This window comes from Balaenoptera physalus, assembly GCF_965194825.1.
Source record: "Balaenoptera physalus genome assembly, chromosome: 17".
Classification (NCBI taxonomy): domain Eukaryota; kingdom Metazoa; phylum Chordata; class Mammalia; order Artiodactyla; family Balaenopteridae; genus Balaenoptera; species Balaenoptera physalus.
This window is the reverse complement of record NC_138895.1, coordinates 56,863,239-56,886,005: the sequence shown is the minus strand read 5'-3', so window position 1 is coordinate 56,886,005 and position 22,767 is coordinate 56,863,239. Positions and strand designations below refer to the sequence as shown.

The following is a 22,767-nucleotide window of genomic DNA, read 5'->3' as shown; positions in this document are numbered from 1 at the left end:
CTGAGTTCAAGTGTTGATTGTCTCCTGAAGCTGCCCCCTCCCCATTTCTAGAGTTGTAACATAGGACAGAATGGCTTCCTGGACCACAGGGGACTTAATATAGTGTTTGGACCTGCCTTCAGACCTCTCTGTTGAGTTAGTTTCTCTGGTTTCAGCCTCCACACCAATCCTCACTTCTCCTCCCATGCTAGCTTACATATTTGAGGTCATAGCATAATTTGCTCCGACTCTTGCCTGGTAGAGATAAATATGCATTTGGAGCAGGATATGAAGTCTCCAGGGAGGGAGTGAATGTCACCGTGTTTTTAGGGTCTAGACTTTCTGGGGTCTGAAGGTAGTATACAAGTTTTAGGTTGTAAAGGGCTGGGATTCTAAACTACCATCTTTTTGAGAACCATTATTTTCTAGAAGTGAAATAAACTTGAATATTTGTGGGAGACATCCTTTAGAGGGTAGAGGAATTTCTTGAGGGAAGACACTGAAAAGGAAGAGGCAATAAAACATGAAACAACTTTCATGTCCTGAAAGTCAGATACTAGGGCCCCATATCCCACAATTATCCATAGTCAAGAAAGGACCTAGACTTATGGGACAGTGGTAGAACCACTGTGAGAGGCATAGTTCTATTGCCAAGAAGTCATGTTACCCTAGAGAACGTAGGTTAGACTGGAACCTGAGGGCCAACTCACCTGGAAAGTCTGTCCATCCAGTAGAAATGCATTTGCTTAACTTCCTAAATTTAGGAAAGAATGATACACCTTTTAAAATAGCTGTCTATAAAAGTTTGAACTTTATTCTTATTCTTGATAAATTTTCCAACATCTGATAATTTTCTTCTTTGGAATCAAGGCAGAGTCAGACAATACAGAGCTAATATGTGGAATAATTATGGGGCAGAAGGAAGAATAACTATTTTTCATTTATTCATTCAAAAAGTATTTATTAACACCAGCTGTGTACCAAGTATTAGTCTGAGTGCTGGAGATACTAGCATGAACAACACAGAGAAGTGCTCTGCCTTCATGAAACTTATATTCTAGTTGAAGACAATAAACAACTAAGCAAATAAACAAAATAATTTCAGAATGTGAAATGTGCTAGAATAGAAAATAAACAGGATGTGTTTTAAAGAGAAACTGTAGTAGGAGGGCAGGATAGAGTGGAGGGACTATTTTAAATAGAGGGGTCAGGGAAGGTTCTCAATAGAGGTAAAATCTCCAGCCTTGGTAAGACCCAGGGATAAGAACTGAGACTGGAGATTAAGCATTAGAAGAAGTTCAGATTTTACTGTATAATACAGTGGAATGTCATTGAAGAATTTTAGACAGGGGAGTGTTGCGATCTTACTTACATTTTTAAAAAGTCACTTATGTGGGGACAAAAGCTGAAGTAAAAAGATTTGTTAGGATGCTGTTGTAGTCGTCTGAGTAGCAAATGTCTCTTAAGGTAATTAATTAGTTAAACCGAAATAATTGAGAGATGTTGAAAAATACCAGAAAAGTTTATTGCTTCATCTTAATAAGTCTTAGCTCAAGTAAAATTTCAAAATTGCATGTATGCTAAAAAGGTAAGAATACCTACTAATGCTAGTTCTATAGAACTAGTTCTGTAGTTCAATAGAACCAAAAGTTTAAGGCTAGAAAAAGGAGAAAGAAAATTCTTATCATACAAAGATGATTTGATTATCTTAATAGAAACTCCAAGGACTCTATAAACAAACTATAATGACTGATAATAAAAATCAGGAAGGTTGCTAGATTCAAGATCAATTCCCCAAAATTGGTTGAGAATCCTTTTGTCTACCCCTCAGAAAAGAGTAGAAATAAGTTATAGAGGACTTCCCTGGTGACACAGTGGTTAAGAATCTGCCTGCCAATGCAGGGGACATAGGTTTGAGCCCTGGTCCGGGAAGATCCCACATGCTGTGGAGCAACTAAGCCTGTGAGCCACAACTACTAAGCCTGTGCTCTAGAGCCCTCATGCCACAACTACTGAGCCCATGCGCCACAACTACTGAAGCCTGCGCTCCTAGAGCCCGTGCTCCACAACAAGAGAAGCCACTGCAATGAGAAGCCCACGCACCGCAACCAAAAGTAGCCCCTGCTCGCCACAACTAGAGAAAGCCCATGCACAGCAGTGAAGACCCAATGCAGCCAAAAATAAATAAATAAATTTATAAAAAAAAGAAGTTATAGTAATTTTTTAAATGTATATTTAAAATAGATTAAATTTTATAAGGAATCTAGGCATTAAAGTTTTAAAGATGTGCAAAATTTTATGGAGAAAATTGTAAAACTTTATTGACAATTTCTTATATAAATGGAGAATATACCATGTTAATGAATAAGACCCTCTTTTGTAAACATTTCCATTCTCCCCAAATACATCTTGAATATTCATTGCAATTCTTATCAAGATGCAAACGGGGTTTTGTTTGTTTGTTTTAGAAAATTGAAAAGGTAATTTATGTAGAAAAGCAAAACTAAAGAATGATCAAGATAATTTTAAAGGAGGAGTAGTAGGAGAAAGGAAAGGAGAGACTTTTTCTACAAAGTATTAAAACTTATCTTAAAAGTACAGTAATTAGGACAGTGTGATACTGACACAGAAACAGACAAATAGACCAATGGAACAGAACTGATAGCCCCAAAATTCTATATATTCTTCTGTGTAGAAAACTTGGAGAAAGCATGGACTATTCAGTAAATTGTGCTGGGACAAATGGATATTCACTTGGAAAAATAAAATAAGATTAGATTCTTATGTTCAAAGATAAATTCTAAGTTGATTAAAGACCTAAATATGAAAAGCAAAACTTTTAGAAGAAAATACTTAAGAGTATTTCACAACTCAGGCTTAGATAAAGATTTCTTATGCAAGACCCCAAAAGCACAGATATAGAGAATGAATTGACAGTTTTTACATTATAATGGAAATTTGCTGTACAAATAAAAGGCATCAAAAGTGAAAGATGAGCTAAAGCCTGTAATAAGATATTTTCAATGCATAAAATCAACAAAAGATTTGGTATCCAAAATGTGTGAGGAATTCCTCCAAATCAATGAACAACAACAACAAAAAAAATTAAAAATGAACAGAGAGCCAAGTAAATCTCAGATAGATTGAAAGGCCAATAAGTGTATGAAAAGATGCTCAGTCTCACTAGTAATCAAGAAAATACAAATTAAAAATTAAAAAAAAAGAAAATACAAATTAAAACAATAACAAAATACCATTTACTTCCATTAAATTGGCAAAAAATAAAAAAGTGACAAGTATTAGTGTGGAAGAGGAGTATCAGGAACTCTCATACACTGCTGATAGGGTAAGTTATATAAAATAATATTGGAGAGAAATTTGGCGATATCTGAGAAAATTGAGGATATGTACACCTCAAGGCTCAGCAATTCCTTGTTAGGTATATCATAAAGAAACTCTTGTACATGTGCAAAGGAAAGTGTGCACAGGAATGTTCACAGCAAGATTGTCTGAAATAGTGAAAAATTGCAAATGACATAAATTTTAGCAATAGAAAAATAGATAAATAAACTGAGGTATACAGTCAGCCCTTTGTATCCACAGCAGTTTGAATATATTTGGGGAAAAATTTTTCAGAAAGTTCCAAAAAAGCAAAACTTGAGTTTGGGGTGTGCTAGCAGCCATTTATGTAGCATTTACATTGTATTTACAACTATTTACATAGTACTTACATTGTATCAGGTATTACAAGTAATCTAGACATGATTTAAAGTATGTGGGAGCATGTAGGCAGGTTATATGCAAATACTAAGACATTTTATATAAAGGACTTGAGCATCCTCAAATAGTGGTTTTATATATATAGTTGGAGAAAGAGGGTTGAAATTTGGAAGGATAAACAGGGAGCTTGAACTTATATGTAATGTTTTACTTCTTTTAAAAAAAAAACCTTAAGCAAAATAGGAAAATGTTGCTTAAGCAAGCTAAGAGGTGGTTATGTTCTGTGTAATATTTGTGAATGAAAAATGTTGGCTGCCATATCAGTAAACAAAGGATGTTGCAGCCATCAAGCCACTACAGCTGCCCCAGTGGTGAGCCCTGAGGGAATTCATGTTGGAAACAAACAGGCTGCCCATTACCAAGCCCTCAGCCACTGCAGCCACCCAAAATGGTACACGCTGAGGGGACTCAGGATGGGAAAGAACAAGATACTTGCCCTAGATAGCTAAGGTGCATATCAAAGGAATGATTTCAATGAGCCGAGACTCTTGCATCTCCCCATACATGGAAAAGTGCTAAATTTATTAACTTAAGATATCTGGTTTCCTTTAATTAACGGTAATTTTTTGATGTTCCAACTACCTGGTCTTTGTTGCAAAAACCCCTGTATATCCTGGCTCCTCCTTTACCTCCTTGGAGCAGTCCCTCAGAGCTATAGCTAAGAAGCTGTCTCCCGGGCTTGAAGTCCTCAGAAAGTCTGCCAAATAAAACATAATTCTCACTTTGTTGACATGTTATTCCTAATTGTTCTTTATTGTTTGTAATCTGTGTTTTAAAGGCATGTTCTTTTTAGAGTGGTTGCTAATTCTAGTGCCTAGTAGTGCCAGTCAGGGAACGTGAATGCAAGAGGCCTTTCAGAGGGGCTCTGGCATTTAAGACCCGTATCCCCTCCAAAGAGGGTGGCTGCTACCCAGCCCCAGTTATCTGTTGCCAAGTGGGAACTCAGACCTGTGTTGCCATATCGGACTTTTCCAGAGAAATCAATAATCTGAAAAAAATTTTTTTAAATGTCCTGATTTTTAAAAGTTGGCAACTAATTCAAATTAACTAAACAAAGTAAAATGAAACACTATGAGGATCCAAACCAAGGGAAAAGAAATGCCTGTGCATTGGATTCAGCCCACAGGTTACTAGTCTGCCACCACCTCTGCTGTGCAGTCTTATATCGTAATCTATTTGTGTGGCAAATGTAGGCAAAATATTGTAAAGTCTTTTATTGGGGAAGACGTTATTCATGTGAAGAAGGTGAAAATGTTCCAGGGCTCTGCAGAAAATGTGTACTAACCAGACTCCCTGGAGCCCTGCAGAGAAGAGCTTTGGCTGTGCTAAGGATGATTCTTAGCTTCTTGTATACTTTACAGTCCGCAAATCCTTCACTATGAGGACCTCAAAAGAGAAGCCAGACTTTTCCATTGATTCCAAGGCTGTGTCAGCAAATGCCAGACCCAGCAGGCCCTTTGTATTGTATGTTAAGACTCCAAACAGCTGTAAATAGTTTGTGCCAAGATCTCTAGGAGTGTGACACACACACAGCATTTTACATACCCCAGGAGGCCAATTAAAGCTAGGAGACCGAAGATCACAGTCTTTGAATACAGTCACCACACCTCTCAGGGCTGATGGCCATGATGCTTTTTTTCTATTCTCTCCTCATCAGAAATGAAGACTTGGATTGAAGGTTATTTATCCATAGGTTTTGGTTTAATTTTTAGCAGAGCATAAGAAACCATTGCCTAGATGTCTAGTCCACATATTTTCTTATCAACATGTTCTCACGTGAGTGAATTACATACCTTCTTCTTATAGGTTACCCATTCTATTGAAGAATTGGGTCAGTATATTCTTTGAACAGAAACTGCTGATATTAAAACCTCCTCAAAAGTGCTGAAAAATCCTTATGTTGTAGAAATCATTTGTGAAACCTTTTATGGGAATAAATCATGCATCTTAATTTACCAGAAAATCATTCCCTCCTAAAGGAACTTGATTCTGTTTCGGTATTGACAAATCTCTAATATTTTTCAATTCTTTATCACAGTATTCTTTTGTCTTTGGACCAGGTTCATATAGTAACATATTGTAATATAGTTTTAGCTACATGGGGTTGGAACAGCCAAGTGGGGATAAAATGAACTAATGATCATATGATGTTCTCATGAACTTTTGTATCACTGACAGCTGCTATGATACCTTAGAAACAATTGGTGTAAAGGGACATCCACAACAAACTAGGGGTGCATTATGCCAAAGCAGCAGTGGGTAAAATAAAGAATACTGATGTAGAACTCCTGCCTAATGGAAAATAAATACAAAACCTAAGGGTGAATCTAACAATTTTTACTCTGTGAATAGAAATTTTTATTTTTGGCTACTATTCACAATGAAAGGTAATCAAATTCTTTGCATTTTTTAAAGAACTAAGTCCTCAAATTGACTACTTGCATTATTTCCAAATTAGTACGGTTTTTCATTCTTTTGTTTTACATACAATTTTTACCTACATTTTCATCCATTTAACATTCATTGCTGAGTAAGTCTCTTGGAGATCAGCTGTATGCAGAACTTCAAAAATGAGAGAGTTGGAAGATATCTTACATGGTTAGAAAAAAATTTTTTTTGTCTCAGATATGTACGTAATTTATACTAGGTGGATATTGTTGGCCAACCTATTTTTTAGAACACAAACATAATAAACAAAAAAATCTGTCTATACCTATGTTGAGAGACTGTGGATAAACATATAGAATATAGTTAGAAATGGAAACATTAACCTGGATCATTCAGGGAAAATGAACAAACCACCACTGAAGAAAAGGACCTATCAACACACAGTAAATTTCCTTATACAATTTTATAGACCTGTTCTTTACTCTGTAGTTTAGAAGAAAAAGCAAATAATAAGTCCTGGCCTCCTTTTGCTATTTTTTGAAATGACAAAGAACTTCAGACAGGTAATAATTCAGCTCTACGTTGTTAGTCAAGCTTTATCACAAAAGAGCCTTGGAAGGAAACTCAGTCACCCTCTCCTTTGTCTTGTTAATACCTTTCCACTCTTCTGCCTTGCAAACAAAACTACAATTTTGTTTGAGTAGCAATCCCCCAGCACCAGGCCCAGGGGATAATTTCTTATTAGTCTCTATCAGTCATAGGCATCTCATTTTTTATTGGCCTGCAAGTGAGCATGCAACCCATTTCAGGAAAATGAGACATAAAGAGAATCTCCTTGGGGAAAAACGTTTCTTTTGCTGCCTGTCGCCTTCCTTTCTGCTTTGAATACTCTCATGTAATGGTGTAGCCATGTGATTGTGGACAGGGGTTGGGGGTACAGAAACCAAAAGAATCCCAGAAACATTGACTAACACCCTGACATTGTTGAGCCTCTGAGGAAACTGCCTAATCTCCAGATTTCTTATTAAGGGAAAACACAAACTTCTGTGTGTTTAGACCACTCTAACTTGGCCTAAAACTTACAGCTAAAAACATTTTAACTAATACATTCAGCATGAATAATTACACTATTAAACAAAAACCCAGAAACAATAAATAACAAATGTTGACTATGCACCAAGCCCCATTTTCACCATTCAGTTTCTCATTTATACCTCACAATAATCCTATGAGGTTTACTGTCATTATCTTCATTTATCAGTAGGGATGGTGAGATATAAAAAGGTTAGAGATATGACTGGTAAGTGGTAGAATTAGGTGCTTATACTCCAGCAGTCTTGTTTGATGGGATTGCCATTTTGAGATTTTTATAGATCAACTTTTAAAAAATTACTTGTATTCGAATTCAGGTAAATAAAATGACTATAGATGAAATTGTCAGAGAAGAATATTCTCAGGTAATGAAATCTAATGGAAGAATCACAATGTGTTCTGTAGTTGTTGCTCACTCCAGCCTGTGTTTGTTCTGCATTGTTGCTAATATGATGCCGTGATTGTACAGGTTTTGGGCTCCATTGTTACATAATTTTTGGCATAATTTTTTTAGCAGAATGGTGCTTTGTATTCAATAGCACTAAATATTAATAAAGCACAGGTACAAAGAATCTTTCACACCATGTAAGCAAAAAAAGCTATTATTTTAACATAAAATGATATCAGATTATCTCAAATACAATTTAATGGGAAGACTGACAGAACAGGCAAAACACTAAGATTACCATCACCAGTGTTCAATCAATGGACTTTCATTTTGCTTATGACTAGAAACCAGGAAGCAAGGAAAAGTTGGCTTTTTCAACACCAAGCATATGAGTAGCAACCACCACCAATGGGGGGGAAAATTGCATACTTGGGAAATAGAAATTTAGTACCCAAATTGTCTCAGATATGTATGTAATTCATACTAGATAGGGATTCCAGTGGGTCATCGTAAGAAAACCAAAATTTAAAGACATGATGCAGAACCACATATTGGGCACTCATTCATGCATAGTCTTTTGAATGCATCAGCCAATACACTTCTATCATGAACATAAAATTTTTAAACTGTAGTTGTCTCTTTTCTTTAATGGTTCACTTGCTAAGTTCAATTTATTCTGGCTTTCCCCAGAGTATTTGCTTTTAAAATGCATTAAATTCCTGCCCCATTCTTGTGTTTAGACCCCATACTTCCATCAGTACTTTGATACTAAGATGGTATATTTCCAGACTAGCTTTTATTTCATTTTGGCTTAAAGATTTCCTCTTTATGAAACTGGGCTTGTTAAAATAATTTTTCTTTTATTAAAAGATCATGGGGAAAAAGAGAGAAACAAGATGGAAGGGAATGTGTCTCCTTATAAAAATATTGATAAAACAATCAAGCTCAAGGGTAATGTTGACTGGAAGAAAAACATGCACAATGTAAGAGCTGTGAGTTGAGTTTTATTCAGTGTCTTACTGAGGACCATATCCCAGGAGACAGCCTCTCAGGTTGCTCTGAGGAACTTTTCCGAAAAGATGCAGGGGAAGCCAGTATATATGTGATTTTGGCTAAGGAGTACATAAAATCCAACTTACATCTTGGTAGAAAGTTAGTGCTAGTCATGAGGAACAGATATCTCAGTTAATAATTTTATTGCTAAGTATGGGAAGATGCAAGAATCTGGGTTCATAAAATTTTTTCCTGAATATGTATAACTAACTATCTAAGGGCCTGTTTTGTCTATTTTCCCAAAGCTCAGAGTGCCTCATCCTGTTCTTCATCCTGAATTCAGGGACTGCAGTAGCCAGTGACGTAATCCTTGTAGAACTGGGTGGTGAGTGACATTCTCTGTTCTACAGTAACTTTTTTTTTTTTTTTAAAGAAATTCACGTTCTTTTATTTATTTATTTATTTATTTATGACTGTGTTGAGTCTTCGTTTCTGTGCGAGGGCTTTCTGTAGTTGGGGCAAGTGGGGACCACTCTTCATCGCGGTGCGCGGGCCTCTCATTATCCCGGCCTCTCTTGTTGCGGAGCACAGGCTCCAGACGCGCAGGCTCAGTAATTGTGGCTCACGGGCCCAGTTGCTCCGTGGCATGTGGGATCTTCCCACACCAGGGCTCGAACCTGTGTTCCCTGCATTGGCAGGCAGATTCTCAACCACTGCGCCACCAGGGAAGCCCTACAGTAACTTTTTTTGGAAAAATTTTAAAAACATCCTGGAGTATCAAAACCACACTCATTAATATTTTAAAATGGCAGCTGCATTAATACTAAGCATATAATAAATTTTTAAGGTGATTTATCTGTTCAGAAGGGGTATGGGCAAAATTTGAAATAGGTCAAATTTGTCTTCTCTCTTTCCCTCTATGGTTTGGATTTTTTGTAGTGTAATGGAAAGCCTATACTCACTGTGGTCCTTTGGACAAGTTCCTTAACATATCTGAGTCTACTTTTCTCATTAAAAATAAAAAGGGGTTCTACAGTCTCAGAGTTTTTGTGATAATTGCTTAAGCTAATGTTGTGAAACAATTTTATAAACATTAAACATTCTAAACTTTTTTATCCATTCCCCCTACATCATTAAAACTTACTCATCATGTGTCATTGTTCAGTGAACCACAGTGGCTAGTTATCTGTCATAGTTATTTGTGTTTTAAGTTATTTTAGCTAAACGAAAGAAGAGCAGCTGATTTAATCCTAAAAAGCCCAAATTCTCCAGCCTTCTAGGGTAATCTTAACAAGTTTTCTCAGCTCCCTACTCTGTAGACACTGGAAATTCAGGCCCCTCCACAATTCCCAGGTGTTTCTTGGGATGGTGTAGGCATGGGAGAGGCTTGCAGGATCCAGACATCTCTCACTCCCAGGCCCAATCTCCACTCACTGCCTTGCCTCTGTGACTTTTTTTTTTGTCTGTATCCTTATCCGCCTGTTCATTTCCCAAAGCTCCACTAACAAAAGACTATTGGGTAAATAGCAGTTTTTTTTATTAAACAGAACATTTGGGGAGGAGGAATATGCCCAACATAGAAAAGGAAAAAATAAAATTAATCATTAGACGATTGTTTTAAACTGTGTGTCTCCCATCTTTGGATATTTCTCACTGTCTTTCCTCTTCTACTGTACTCCTCTCCTCCCTGTCCAGAACCCCTGAAACCTCCAGTCTTTACCCCCATGCCCAACTAATTGAAAGTTCCTGTTAGTATATTATGCAGAGCAATTATTCTTCCTTTTTCCTCCCCCTTCAATTTTTTCCTTCCAGACTATGCCTAAGGACCCTGTCATCACTTAAAAATATTAAGGTAATTTTCTAAACGGAAGAACAGTGTAGAGAACTAAGCAGAAGCATTGAAATTAGAGTTTACCTTTAAAATGTTTTCAAGAGCTATGCAAATTGCTTCCATGCACTATTACATTTAACCTTCACAACAACCTTATGAGATGGGTACTATTATCCTACTTTTACAGAAGAGGAAACCTGAGGCCAAATCCATATTTACTCACTTGTTTCTGTTCTTTTAATATTTTGTTAAGGAAGAAAGGTTTCGTATACACTAGATTTAAGTGATATTTTGATCTAAAAACATGAGCTGAGGTCCTATCCAATCAAAAACAGAAATAATCAGTCCCAGTAATGGAAATAATTGGAATAAAATTTTGGTTTGTGTGTGTGTGTGTGTTTGTGTGTGTGTGTGTGTTTGTTTAGCTTTCTCTACCCTTCGTTGATTTCACATTATACTGTAATTAGCCTTGAACCATATTTACCCACATTATATACTTGATCTTATCACTCATTCTGCTACTTATACTTATTCATTATGTTACCAAGTCTAAACTCGTACTACTCACTGCAGGACAGGCCAATAATCAAGAGGTGAGCTGTTGGGGCAGGGAAAAACGACTTTATTCAGGAAGCCCGCAAACCGAGAAGATGGTGGGCTCGTGCCCCAAAGAACCATCTTGCCTGAATTAGAATTCGGGCTTCTTTTATACTAAAAGGGGAGGCCATTATGTATAATTTACGCTTATAGGCAACATCCCTTTAGTGATTAACTTGTAATAGAATACAAAAGGTTCTTCCCTATTACAATTATATTCTTTATTCAACTGTGGATTGCCACAGCTTTGGAGGAAATTGATTTCTCTACTTTGAATCTGACAAGGAATTCATGAGTCTTTGTCGAATATGCATAATTAGCTTACAATGGTGCCAGCATTGTTACTTCTTTTTTACTTTTTGGCATTCTCAAATTATTTGGGTTTTTTGTTTATTATTTTTAAAATATTTGGGAAAATTCAACATGATTTTGTGGCATGATGACAGAGAATTGGGAATATTGTGTTCTGATCTTGTTACTCTCCCAAAATTCCTAAGGGATCTTGGGCAGTTTAAAAAATTTTTCTCAGTCTTTGAAACTTCATTTTAAACTGGGGAAAATGCCTAGCTCCGTAAGTATACAGAATCCATTAAGTAAGAGATGATTTTAAAGGGATTTTAAAGATGGTTTAACAGGATTTTACAATATGCAAAATTAAAAGATATTTTATATATAACAATAGTATGTGTTCTACTTATGAATTGCTGCATGTAAATGCTCTTAATTACACAATGTAAGAGGACTTTACACTCCAAGTAATCTTAGTCACAAGAAAATTCTAATAATGAAAAGTGAAGGAATTTTTTTTTCAGTTATTCATACACATAATAAAAGAGCTAAATTATTCTGCAATGACCATGGAAAATTTATTATGAAAAACAGTACTTTTAGGGAATATATTTGTTATTTACTTCCATATCTCTGAAAATACATGGTTGTGATGCTACTTTTGCTTTTTTAAGTATTAGGCATCATTACTGACATCCCACTGCGGCTGAGGATGTAGCTCTCTTTTCTCCACCCATCGCATCATACATACACTTGCTTCCAGTCCCTTATCCTTCCAATATAGTTAAAGCACAACGTTAGTTATGTCATTGTTCAGTATTCACATTAGTATAACTTTCTAAATGCTATTCAGATCTGTGCCATTGAAAAGACTAGGATTACTTTGACTTTGTTGCTAATCTTTACATTTTTCCTTGAGGTTAATGTTGCCTTTTTGTTTAAAATTTTAATTTTTAACATGTTTGTCATAAATTTAAATTAAAACCTTGAACTCCCTGCCAATTGTCTGAATCTCCACTTAAGAGTTCAGATACATCAGATATTCTGTTAATCTTGTCTCCTTGAAAAAATCACTCCTGGAGCCTCTGGCCTACACTTACATGGACCGTTTACACACCCCTGGAATTGATTTCCTTCACCTCACCTCTTTCCAAGTCTCCTCTTTTTTCTTCACTCTCATAAAGCTTTTCTCCAATAGCTTCCTGACTAAGATACACGAAAGTAAATTTTTTTGAGACTTTGCATGTCTTACAATGCCTTTATTTCGTTCTCACTGTATTAATAGTTTATATAATAATATAATTCTCCATTTGAAGTCATTTTTGCCTCAGAATTTTGCAGGGATTGTTCTATTATCTATATCCTGGTGTTTATGTCAAGAATTCCAATGCCTTTCTGATGCCTGCTCTTTGGTTTGTGACCTGTTCTTTTGTCTTTGGAGATTGTTGGATCTTTCCTTTATCTCTAGTTTTGTGAATTTCACTGAGATTTGCCTTGGTAGGTGTGTCTTTTCATTTGTTGAGCTGGATGATTTATAACTTTTTTCTGAGAAGGATGTTTTCTTCCCCTGTTTTCCTATTCTTTCTTTCTTGAATTTTGGAAAGGCTAAGTGGTAAAATCCCCAGGATCTGAAGTCAGACTGCCTGGGGTTGAATCCTAGACTTTCTACTTATCAACAGTGTGACAATTTTTTTGTCTCAGTTTTCCCACTAGGATAATTGTATTTGATCTCCTGGACTGTTGTTTGTTCTTTTTCTCTCCACCTGCCAATTCTTTGTTTTTTTGCTACACTCTGTAGGAGATTTTCTCAACTGTATCTTCCACCTATTTTTTTTTTTACCTACTATCATGTCTTTAACTTCTAGGAGCTCTTGCTTGTCTCATTTTTGTACTATCTTCTTATCCCCAGAGGATATTAATGATTGTTTATCGTTTTCTTCTTATTGTATAGCCTCTGTTTCCTCCAAATTGTTGCTTTTCCCTCTCGTTTTCTTTTTTTTTTTTCTTTTTTATGTTCTATGTTAATGCCTTTCCTCAAATGGCCAGTAATCATGATTATCTGTTCATATGTAAGGATAGGGGACTGAGACACTGATTTGAAGATATGAGCATGAAGGATAATGATCAAGCATGGACCTCACAGAAAGATAATTTGTCTAGGACATTTTGTTGATTTTTCTCCCAATTTCAGAATCTTTACATATTTAGATGTCTTTGGGAACAATTTCCCCTGAAGAGACTCCTCCAGTGTCCTTGGAGGATAAAGGCCTGGCTTCTGGTACTCCAGGAGTCAAATGGGCAGAAAGGACTAGACATCTCAGAATCTGACTTTCAGTAAAGTACCCCTTAATCAACAACTGTCCAGTGTCTGCATCTACCAGTCCTGTTGTGTTATCCCTTCCAAGCAATAAACCTCTGGTCTTCTATTGGAATGAAGAGGGGCAGTCTAGCACCTGCATAGAGAGAATGCACTATGTGTCACTAATTCCTGACATTTTAGAGGATTTTGTGAAATAAACTAAATTCATTCTTTACTGCTCCCACTGCAGACTTGAGATATAACTTTCTCAGGTATGCTAAATCAGTACCACTTTTCCATCTACTTTCCAGCTCTCCCAAAATTTTGTGTATTTTCCCTCTTCTGTTTTCCCCCATCCTTTTGGGTTTATTTCTTTTAAAAAATCCATTTTCTACACTAATTAGAAAAGATACATGCACCTCAATGTTCATAGCAGCATTATTTACAATTGCCAAGATATGGAAGCAACCTCTGTCCATCAACAGAAGAATGGATGAAAAAGATGTGGTATATATATACAATGGAATACTGCTCGGCTATAAAAAAGAATGAAATTTTGCCATTTGTAGCAACATGGATAGACTTGGAGGGCATTATGCTAAGTGAAATAAGTCAGACAGAGAAAGACAAATACTGGATCATATCACTTATATGTGGAATCTAAAAAATACAATAAACTAGTGAATATAACAGAAAAGAAGCAGGCTCATAGATATAGAGAACAAACTAGTGGTTGCCAGTTGCAGGGGGTGAAATAGGGGTGGGGGAGAGGGAGGTACAAACTATTGGGTGTAAGATAGGCTCAAGGCTATATTGTACAACATGGGGAATATAGCCAATATTTTGTAATAACTATGAATGGAAAGTAACCTTTAAAATTTTATTAAAAAATTAAATGCAAAAAAATTAAAAAGAAACTAAAAATAAAATTTAAATTAAAAACATTAAAAATCCATTTTCTGATTTTTCTTGGTGGGGCTGTGAAGGGAGTAAAATTGGATGTGTGTTCAATCATCCATTTTTACCTGGAAGTTACAAAGCAAAGGTTTCAATGGGTGTTTGAGATTGCCAATCTATCTAGAGCCACTAGAGACAGAGATTTTTCCTCAACTCCTCAGAAAAACCTCATGAAAATTAGGGAATTTGATAGAGATTTGTCCCCCCACCAACATGGTACTGCCATCTACACAAGTAGATTGAATAATTGCTGTGACTCTTCAGACTTAGAAAATTATTTCTTGACACCTAAGCTTTTTGTACTGCAGAAGCTTATACACTTAGTGAATGGGAGGAAAGAAGAGGCAACTTAATCATTGTCCCATCTTCTCTACGCCTTATGGACCTTTTGTTTTGCAACAAAACAAGTGAGAGATTGGAGATCCCGGTTGTGGGAAGTGAAAAAAAAATCAATTACGCACAGACAAGTAGAGAGATGAACAGAATCCTAATGGCAGTGAATCCCATCTCCAATTCAGTTCTTCCTTGATTTGTGACTTATCTTTATATCCTTTCTGGTTACGTGTATCAATGAAATATAATTTGTTTCCTCAAAATCATTTGGTTTATGATTCCGTTTCTTACTACTGAAAAAGTCCTGATTAATTCACTAAAGAATCAACAAAGTTTCCCAGTACTAGGAACATGGGAGTGATTTTCATCAATATAACTAGCATAGAATTTCTAAATTGCCTAAGGAATTATGGAGAGATTTTATTTCTACTTCAATATTTTGCTCCTAGAAGAAAACCAGACCCTAAATACAATAAATAGTTACTGGGCATGTCTAAAAAAAAAATACACATGAAGAAAGATACTTTCTATCTCAACTTTTCTTCCCTTATTCAAATCCCAGTGAATTTAATTTAGTGAATGGAGCTTCTCAAGGTTAAGTTTTTCTAGAACACTTTCTTAAAGTTTTTGGTGCCTGCTTCTCCTTATCTTCTGGCAGATATCAATATAATTTGACACAAAATAATTAAATTCAGAATTATTACTCAACCAGTAAAGCTCATCCTTCATATTACATTGGGTGAGTAGATGGATAGATAATATCCATCCTTCTAAACACATAATTTTTATATAAATTTCATGTACTATTATTTTTAAGATTCAGAAGCTCTTATACCTAAAATACAGTCCCAGTTTCTGACAATAAAATTGTTCCTAGTCATATAATGGCATAAACGTGTAACTATTTTGGGATAGAAAGACAGAGTACCAAGGATTATGGCTGCTTGATTAGCTGAACAAATTGAAAATCACTGTGTTGAAGACTCTTTCTGTTTTCAATTTTTTAGAACTTAGCACTCAACTGTAACTTAATAGCCACAGCACACATAACTGCCTATGCAGTACCATCTCAGGCTACATCATTGCTTATCTTCCCTTATCCTTACCTTTTCAACACTCAAAATATAGACTGTTACTTTGTCCTTTCTCACCTTTGTCTCTTTTCTCTCCTTATGCTCCTGGTTCTTATGAAAAGCTTTCCATTTATAACTGGTTTCAAGATCCCCTAAACCTGTGGGATAGGGAGGGTGGGAGGGAGGGAGACGTAAGAGGGAAGAGATATGGGGATATATGTATATGTATAGCTGATTCACTTTGTTATAAAGCAGAAACTAACACACCATTGTAAAGCAATTATACTCCAATAAAGATGTTTAAAAAAAAAAAAGATCCCCTAAACCTGGATAGTGATCATTAAATTTAAAATTTTTAAATTAAAATTTAAAAGGGAGTCAGAAGATCCCTTGAAGATCATCGGAAGTCCATCGATGTCTTCAACTTCATTCTTCGAAAGGTTATCAACCGCATAACAAATGGTATTCAATAGGCACCACTATGTCATTGACCCTTCAGCTTTTGGAGCAGGAGCAAAGGGAATAGGAGTGTATATATAGCAACCTGTCCAGCAAAGCTGCTGTTGTATAAACATGATTTAACACAGGCAAAAAAAAAAAAAAGACCTCTTGGATTGCTAAGGTACATGTTTTTTCACTTTACACTGATTGTAACAACTGGCTTTTCTGTCTCTGAAAAGAAATAAACTAGTAAGAACTTGTCAAATGCTATCATTTATTGTGCATGCCACTTGTAGAATGTGTTTGTACAGGAGAATTTGCTCTTTCCATATGGTTTAAGTTATTGGCAATGTAAAGCTAAACAAGTGCATTTTGAAAGCATGGTGTAAATGACTTCCATTTTGGTTATTTACAGCTGTCCACAGCTATCAATGTTTTTATATTAAAATTATTAGAGGGACTTCCCTGGTGGCACAGTGGTTAAGAATCCGCCTGCCAATGCAGGGGACACGGGTTCGATCCTCGTCCGGGAAGATCCCACATGCCACGGAGCAACTAAGCCCATGCGCCACAACTACTGAAGCCCCGGCACCCTAGAGCCTGTGCTCCACAAAAAGAGAAGCAACGGCAATGAGAAGCCCGCGCACCGCAATGAAGAGTAGCCCCTGCTCACTGCAACTAGAGAAAGCCCATGTACAGCAATGAAGACCCAACAGAGTCCAAAAAAATTAATTAAAAAAAAAATTATTAGAGCAATTATTGGGCTAGAGGTGTGCACTGAGCTTGAAAATATGACCAAGAACGATTCACATAGTGAAGACTGTATACAAAAGTAGCTTCCTTGAACAAGAAGAGTTATCCTTAGCATTTCATTTTATCCAGGGATCTTGATATAGCTTTGTCCCTGGAGAAATTCCCATCTTTTTCTTATTACTTGGTTGTTTTTCCTATTTTAAAAAATGAAATTAGATGAGAAAATCAAATAAAAGGTACAAATATTGTAAGAGAGGAGGCAGTATTTGCAAGTAGTGTCGTGGCTGTCTAGAAAACCCAATAAAAGCAAGTTAAAATAATGGGAAACAATTAAAATTCACTAAGCATACTAGTTAAAAAAAATAAAGAAATCATTAACTTTCCTAACACACCAAAACATTAGCTTGAGATTATACAGAAAGAAAAGATCCAATTTTCAATAGAAATCAATAATCAAAAATCTAGAAATAGGGACTTCCCTGGTGGCACAGTGGTTAAGAATCCACCTGTTAATGCAGGGGACATGGGTTCGAGCCCTGCTCCAGGAAGATCCTACATGCTGCAGAGCAACTAAGTCCGTGCACCACAACTACTGAGCCTGAGCTCTGGAGCCCGTGAGCCACAACTACTGAGTGCACGTGCCACAGCTACCGAAGCCCACGCCTAGAGCCAGTGCTCTGCAACAAGAGAAGCCACCACAATGAAAAGCCTGTGCACTGCAATGAAGAGTAGCCCCTGCTCGCCACAACTAGAGAAAGACTGCGCAGAGCAACAAAGACCCAACACAGCCCCAAAATTAATTAATTAATTTTTAAAAATCTAAGAATAAACTTTATTAAAAAACAAAGAAAAAATTAAAATTCTACTGAAGATGTCAATATATAAGAAGGCATAACATTTTCTTTTATAGAAAGGTTCATTGTTATATCAATTTTCTAATTTAATTTATGAATTCACTCTGATTCCAATTAGAAAATGATTTTGTGAAATGTAAAGAAATAATTCAAAAATTTTTATGGCAGATGATTGGATTCATCGAATTACTTAGAAAAATCTGAAAGAAAAGTGTAACAAAGTGAGACATACCTGCTAAATATTAAAACATATTATAAAGTAATTAAAATAGTATGATACTAGAACAGGAATAAAAAGATCAGTGGAACTGATCAGAAAGTCTAAAAATGGATGCAAGTACATTTGAGAATTTAGTATAATCTGTGGAAGAAAGACTGATTAGTCAATAAATAGTGTTGGGATGACTGGCTAGCCATTTGGAAAATAATTAAGCTAGATTCCTACCTCACTCATTACACTAAAATAAATTCCAGATGCATCAAAAAAATTTAAAGTAAAACCATAAAAGTAGTTTTAAAAAAAACTCAGATGACTGTTTTTAATAAAATTGGAATAGGAAAGACTTTTAAAAAGTGACACAAGACCCAGAATTCAGAAGGGAAAGGCTGATAATTTTGACTACATAGAAATGAAAGTTTTCTCTGTATTTAAAAACATCAGTAAAGCCAAAAGATACAAACTGGAAAAAATGAGCATGACAAATATGGTAGAAAAAGGACTCATTTATTTAATATATATTTTTAAAACTCTTAATTTGAAGGTCCATAAAAAACAAATAAAAACTCAATAGCAGAATGGGCAAAGGACTCAAAATGGCAGGCCTCAGAAAATGAAACACTTATCATACAAACCTGTGAGAAGACACTGAACCTCACTCATAATTTTTAAATCTGCAAAATTAAGGAGAGCAATACAAATTTCTGTAAATAGGTAATAAACAAGGATTAGAATTTGATAATATTAAGTATTAAAATTTCTATATACATATAGACAAAGGTGAAAAAATTATATTGTTAATGAAGTTTTCTTAGAAGAAGAATAAATTACAGTACTTTTCTGAAAGGCAATTTGGCATTATTTATCTGAATATAAATTTCCATTGATCTGGCAATTGCATTCTAGCTATTTAGACAACAGATAGACTCACGTACATGTTAAGGTTTATGTATAAGCAGAATTTACATTCAACCAGCAGGCAAAGTTATAGCTATGCTGGTTGTTAAAACAACAGAAACTCTTTTGCAAATGGTTGCTGCACTAAGCTCCTTGAGTTCTTCACCCAATACCTCAGCCATCCTACCCTCTGCAGTGGAGTTCTTTGTGACCCAGCAACAAAGGATTAATGCCTAGTCTAGCAGGGGACCGCTACAATCTCCATCCAGCACTAAAATTGGGATCCATTTTTATTGGTCAGTGTCCGTGACATAAGGATTATTAAATATTTTCAATATCACCTCTGTGAATAGGATGTTCATTGTAATTTGTTTGAGAATATATAAATACCCATTAATAGAAGACCAATTAAATAATTTGTGGTATTACAGTAGCATGAAATATTATGACACAATTAAAAAATAATGAGCTAAATTTGTATGTCATGATATGGAGAAATAGCCACAATATATTGTTAAATTTAAAAACCATGTTGTTGAACATTTTGTATGTTCTTATTCTGTTTATACATTTTAAAAGACTCTATAATGGGATATTTTTAATATACATAGAAAATGTCAGGAAGGATACACACCAAGGGTGAACTGGGAGGTAGGAGTATGAAGGTAACAAGGTACTTCTGCTTTTTACTTATACACTTCTATACTATTTGCTATTTTTTTCTCTTCTTTTAAAAATTATTTGATATTTTGAGTCTCCTTAGTCAGGTACCTTGAAATTTCATTCCATGGACCCTCTTTCAGTCTAGTGAAGCCAGTGAAACATTTCTCACAATAATGTTTTTAGATGCCTAATGTAAAATACATAGTAGTACAAGGGAAACCAATTACATTGGAGTAAAGTTATCAAAATATTAAAAAGAAAACAAATTTGTGATTAGCAATATAAAATCTTATTTATTGACACAATAACAATATCCAGGAGCAGGTCTAATAACTGCTGTAATTTCAAAGATGTAATAAGCATAAATGATAGTTTGAGATATATGCAACAATTATAATGTGATAGAAATATGAGTTCCTGACACTACTGTAGTTTATTGTTTACGTTCATAATTAGAGAAAATGCTAAATTTTAGTTGGCTGTTAATAAAAATAAAGATATAATCTTTCCTATCCAAGTTTACAGATCCTCAGAATTCTATCCATGGACCACTTAGGAGACCGTGTATTCCAGATTAAGAAACTCTGCCTATATAAGTTTGAAAATAATAGTCCCTTATTTGAAACAAGTTTCACATCCTTTAATGTAGCTATGTAGCCTCATTGGTTAAAGAGAGCCATTTACATTTGTGTGGTAAAGAGAATGGAGTCCTCAAAAATGATTTATAGATCACTGTCTTTTAAAATAGAGCCTTAGTATGATAGTTTATTTGAAGTTAGCTCAACTTTTCAAAGTACAGTGCATCTACAATATTTCATTTCTCTTTCCTCTATTTTCCTATTCCCTTCATCCTTTATCTGGATACTGGCTTTCTTTTCTAACTCTTTTCTTCATACTAGCTTTTCCCTACCCTCTGCTCTGTTCTCTAGTCTTTCCACATTTTTAGATTGTCTTTTAGCTTGTTTCAATTCCAGTTCTTGATCTTGGTTTCAATGGTGGTTATAATTAACTCTTTATAAATCAAGATGTTAACTGTTACCCACTATAGGGCATGCAATTTGAGATAGTATTTCAGTAATAGGAGCGGATTTACATTGATCCATTCACACTACAACAGAGTCCCCACTGTGACTAATGATGCAAAGGGTCAAGGTGACTGGGATTAGTGGTTATAACATCAGTGGTTAAAGAATAGATCAAAATTTTTTTTTTTTTTGGTTTTCCTAATACGACTCCATCCTTTTCCCTCAATTTTACAGCAATTCTTAAATTTACTTATTTTTAATTTATTTATTTATTTTTGGCTGCATTGGGTCTTTGCTGCTGCACACGGGCTTTCTCTAGTTGCAGCCAGTGGGAGCTACTCTTCATTGTGGAGCGCCAGCCTCTCACTGCGGTGGTCTCTCCTGCTGTGGAGCACGGGCTCCAGGTGCACGGGCCTCAGTAGTTGTGGCACGTGGGCTCAGTAGTTGTGGCTCATGGGCTCAGTAGTTGTGGCTCACGGGCTCCAGAGCGCAGGCTCAGTAGCTGTGGCTCACGGGCTTAGTTGCTCCGCGGCGTGTGGGATCCTCCCACACCAGGGCTCGAACCCATGTCCCCTGCATTGGCAGGTGGATTCTTAACCACTGCGCCACCAGGGAAGCCCAAATAGATCAAATATAACAATCCTATATAGGAACATTGGATTGACCCTGTATTTTGACATAATGCTTTCTAATCTGATATTTTAAAAATATAGCTGTCAAAAATTACTTTTTCTGAAATTATACCAAATTTTGTTAGTTCTACTTTTCTTTGCCAGTTGTTTAAATGGTTAGTGTGTGTGCATGAGTGTGTGTGTGGATGTATTTGGTGTGAATACAAAGTTGGCTGTGACTGCTCAAGGTAGAGGATATATAGATTTTGTATTTTGATTTCAGAAAATACATGTTCTAAAATCAAAGAGACTGGGAAACAGAAAAGTAATGGTCATGTGGAGTGTAGCTGAGTCATATTTATAGTAAAATACTGGAATGTAGCCTAAATGGGTTCCCAAATTAGTGGAGCTCTATATTAATGATTCAGTCTCTTGCTGCTGAGGTCCCCAGTGATCTCATCCATTCAGAGACTTGGTTGTGTAGCTTTTTCTTGTTTGCTATAATATCTGTCACTATAATGTTAGCTCTTTACTTGAGCTAGTTTTTGTTTCTTGCTACAAAATGTACTCTGGATAAGGTAATTGTTTTGAGAAAAATTCCTAAATACAAGTTTGTTTTGTGATGATTCTGTTTGGGAATCCTTACTAATTTTATTCAGTTTGTCAGGGTACGTATGTAGTCAGTACATAAAGGACTGTGGTGAGATGTCCCCAAAAGTTGAAAACAAAATTTTCTTTGAATGAAAGAATAATAATCATACATAATCATGGAAGTATAGAAGTAGTCCACTCTAAAAAGATAGTTTGTAAATATGTGACTTCCAAATGAGGACATTTTGGAAACCCTCCAAAAAAGGTAAATCCATAGATTTAATCCAGTTATAGAAAGAATGACTTAAGAGAGTGACAATTAAGTGCAGAATAATATATTAAATAAGAATGCTAACATATCTTCTCCACTATCCTGGGTGAGATGGGAGTGCCCCAAAAGGCTTTCCTAATTTATTATATCCTGACAGTGGACATGGGTACATTGGCCCTCATAGAATATTTTCCTTCACTTTAACTCGTATTTACAAAGCAACAACTTTCTTATTATGATTATGTTTCTTATGTAGATTTTCCATTGGGGAAAAATAGCAATACAGTGTTCAGATGATAAACAGTGTTCCAGGGCACTTGATCATTATATTTATCATTAAAAATTAATGAAATGGACTTCTGAGTTGTACATCATTCTCTTGTGAGCCTGGTTAGCAGGAGATTTGCTGAGCCTAATCTTTTCCTTCTTAATTTACTCTCTTGTTT

At 35.6% G+C, this 22,767-nt stretch overlaps 1 long non-coding RNA gene across 1 annotated transcript in view; it reads left to right on the top strand.

The window, feature by feature from the left end:
* Positions 1–22,767, top strand: part of LOC309647237 — a 526,943-nt gene that overhangs the window by 49,162 nt on the left and 455,014 nt on the right. The window contains exon 2 of the long non-coding RNA XR_014255879.1: positions 8,926–9,005. This is a non-coding gene — a long non-coding RNA (uncharacterized lncRNA). The remainder of the gene's footprint in view (positions 1–8,925; positions 9,006–22,767) is intronic.